Source organism: Jaculus jaculus, chromosome 13, assembly GCF_020740685.1.
Source record: "Jaculus jaculus isolate mJacJac1 chromosome 13, mJacJac1.mat.Y.cur, whole genome shotgun sequence".
In the NCBI taxonomy this organism is placed as follows: domain Eukaryota; kingdom Metazoa; phylum Chordata; class Mammalia; order Rodentia; family Dipodidae; genus Jaculus; species Jaculus jaculus.
The window spans coordinates 47,876,358-47,880,116 of record NC_059114.1 but is presented as its reverse complement, the minus strand read 5'-3'; positions in this window follow the sequence as shown (position 1 = coordinate 47,880,116).

Below are 3,759 nucleotides of genomic sequence, written 5' to 3'. Positions count from 1 at the left end.
TGTAGGTATGTGTTACTGAGAGGAAGTGTGTAGCTGGATGAATAATGAAGAGCAGCTTTATTACTTTGACTCCTTGAAATAAGAACTAGTTACGGAGATGGGGAGGGAGCAGCCTGAGAATAAATTAAATGAGAGAGGAAATTGAAGTCATCATTTCTGGCCTGCTGACGAGCAGATGTCAGCATGCCTCCAGCCTCTTGCTGGATTCAGTGCCTGTCTAGAGATAAATGGAGGAGTTCAAAGAGGCTTCAACAGGGCCTGTGCTGAAAACTTGATGGCCCTAGGATATTTCTGTCACAAGAAAAGAAGGCTGAAAGTTAAAGACAAGGCTGTTAGTCTCTAAAGGTTTTCCTTTTACGTGAACTATTTTTTAAAATACATTTTTATTTATTTGGGAGAGACCCAGAAAGAGAGAGAGAGAGAGAGAGAGAAAGATTGAGTGGGTGTGCCAGGGCCTCCAGCTGCTGCAAATGAACTCCAGATGCATGTACCACCTTGCGCATCTTGGCTTATGTGGGTCCTGGGGAACTGAACTTGGGTCCTTCGGCTTTGCAGGCAAACACCTTAACTGCTAAGCCATGTCTCCAACCCCCCCCTTTTTTTACATGAACTATTTTGCTTTTACTGATTTTAACTACAAAACTGAATGAAGAGCAAGGTGTGGTCGTAAAATCTGTAATCCAACTACTCAGGCTGAGGCAGGAGGACTATGTAATCAAGGCGAGTATAGGATACACAGGGGACCCTATCTTTAAAAAGACAAAAACCAAACCAAAACAAAAAAACAACCAAACAAAAAACTGCCAGGCATGGTGGTACTTTAATTCCAGTGCTTGGGAGGCAAAGGGAGGAGAATCGTTGAGTTCTAAGCCAGCCTGGGTTCTAGGTCAGCCTGAGCTAGAGTAAGACCCTACCTCGAAAAAACAAACAAACAAAAAAACCCCAGAAGGCCCGGAATGGTGTGCTATGACTTTAGTCTTATCACTTGGAGGTTGAGGTAGAAGGATCACAGTGAGTTTGAGGCTAGCCTAGGCTACAGAGTGAGTTTCAGGTACACTTGGACTTAAGTCTTGAGACCCCGCCTCAAAAAAAACAAAAACAAAACAAAAAAAATAATCAGGGCTGGAAAGATGACTTAGCAGTTAGGGCACTTGCCTACAAAGCCAAAGGACCCAGGTTCTATTCTCCAGGACCCACGTAAGCCAGATGCACAAGGTGGCGCATGCACCTGGAGTTGTTTGCAATGGTGCACCTGTTCTTTCTATGTGTCTCTCTCTTTTTCTCTCCCAAATAAGTAAATAAATAAAATTAAGACAAACAAACAAAAGCTTGGTGGCGTATGCCTTTAATCTCAGCACTTGGGAGGCACAGGTAGGAGGATTGCCATGAGTTCTAGGCCATCCTGAGACTACACAGTGAGTTTCAGGTCAGCCTAGGTTAGATTGAAATCCTACCTCTAAAAACCAAAAACAAAAAACAAAAAAACAAAAAAACAAAAACCCACAAACAAAAAGCCAGGCATGGTGGCACACACCTTCATTCCCAGAACTTGGGGAGGCAAAGGTAGAAGAATTGCTGTGAGTTCAGGCCACCCTGAGACAACATAGTGAATTCCAGGTCAGCCTGAGCTAGAGTGATACCCTACCTCTAAAAACAAAACTAAACAAAACAAACAAACAAGAACCAAAAGGGAAGGCTGGAGAAACAGCTCACTCAGTAAAGTTCTTGCTGGAGTACCTGAGTTCAATCTCCAGAACTCATAAAAATGCTGGGGGAGGGCCTGGCGTGGTGGCTCATGTGTCTGGCTTACGTGGGATCTGGAGAGTAGAACATGGGTCCTTAGGCTTCACAGGCAAGTGCCTTAACCGCTAAGTCATCTCTCCAGCCCTATTTATTTATTTTTAATTCTCTTACAAAGTACATTGCTTTGGATGTTTCTACCCCACACTTCCCTATCTCTCTGCCCCCCCTTTCCCTACTGTGCCCTTTTACCCATAGTATTCCCCATTCTTCTTTAATATATCATGCGTTCTGCTGACTTCCCTACCCTCTCCATTAGAACCTTTTTTGTCCGGTCTCATGGGCCCCTCTTTAGTTTCCTGACCTTTACCCACATTAATTCCCACCTAGATACACACATGCAAAGACATTTTTGAGATAGTGCAGATTGAATTAAGGACCTCAGGCATGCTTGGCAAATGCTATACTACTGAGCTAACTCCCTTGCCCTCCCTCTTCATTCTTTTTCCTTCTGTTTTGAAATAGGACTTTATGTAGTCCAGGTGATATGATCAAGCATAGCCCTAAAAGTCCTGATTGTCTGGGATGGAGAGACGGCTTAGTGGCTAAGGTGCTTGCCTGCAAAGCCAAAGGACCCAGGTTCAATTCCCTAGGACCCATATAAAGCCAGATACACAAGGTGGTGCATGTGTCTGGAGTTCATTTGCAGCAGCCATTTTCTTTCTCTCTATGTGCCTCTTTATCTTACTCTCTCTTTCAAATAAATAAAAATGCTCAAAAATAATACCCTCTAGGGCTGGAGAGATGGCTTAGTGGTTAAGCACTTGCCAGTAAAGCCTAAGGACCCCGGTTCAAGGCTCGGTTCCCCAGGACCCATGTTAGCCAGATGCACAAGGGGGCACATGCATCTGGAGTTCGTTTGCAGTGGCTGGAAGCCCTGGCACACCCACTCTCCTCTCTCTCTCTCTCTCTGCCTCTTTTTCTGTCACTCTCAAATAAATAGATAAAAATTTAAAAATACCCTCTAGAATATAAATGAATGAAAATATTTGGGGAAAAAGAAGAATAAGTTGGAATGAAGCATGATGGCAAACATCTGTGATTCCTGTACTTGGAAAGTAAGGATCATGAGTTTGAGGCCAGTTTGGGCTACATGGATTCTGGCTGCATATGGTGGCCCATGCCTGTAATTCCAGGCCTCTGTAAGCTGAGGCAGGAGGATTATTTCAAGTGTGAGGCAAGACTCAGCTGTGTAGTGAATTTGAGGCTAGCCTGGGCTACACGAGACCCTGAGCAGGGTGGAGGGAGGGAGAGAGACATTGATTGATCCAGGATTCAGCAATCCCCTTGTTAGACGAAGGCTGTTCTTGATAACAGAGGAGATAGCTCCCGTTCCAGGGGTTCACAAGCCCAGGAGCCCTGGGCTCATCTTATCGGAGTGGAAAAGGACAGATGGATCCAGCAGGCATAACAGGAAAAGCTGGCAAAACAGGAAGAGACTGTCTCAGAGGGGCCTCAGGCGCTGTGCTTATGGCATAATTGAATGTGGGCACAGCTTTTATCAAAATTAGTCTTAAGACTATGCTTTCATGGGTCATTTCTATAGTTTTTTCAAAATTATCCTTGCACTTAGGGTTTCCATGGCCTGAGCACAAATTACCTACCTGTCAGGCCTTTTAAATTATCTCCCTCAGCCAGTCACAGGCCTGCTCCAGAGCATTAGCACCTAAACTCAAACCCCCAAACCCTGAAACCCTGCTTATAATAAAGGCTTGTGGGCTTAAGCTAATTTAGGAGTCAGTATGGAAACCAAAGGGAGGTAGTCTTATTGTGAGGTGACAACTTGCTTAAGGGTTAGAAAGCGAATGAGCTGGGCGTGATGGCACATGCCTTTAATCCAGCACTGAGTAGGCAGAGGTAGGATTGCCTGAGTTCAAGGCCACCCTGAGACTACATAGTGAATTCCAGGTCAGCCTGGGCTGGAGTGAGACCCTACCTCAACAAAACAAAACAAAACAA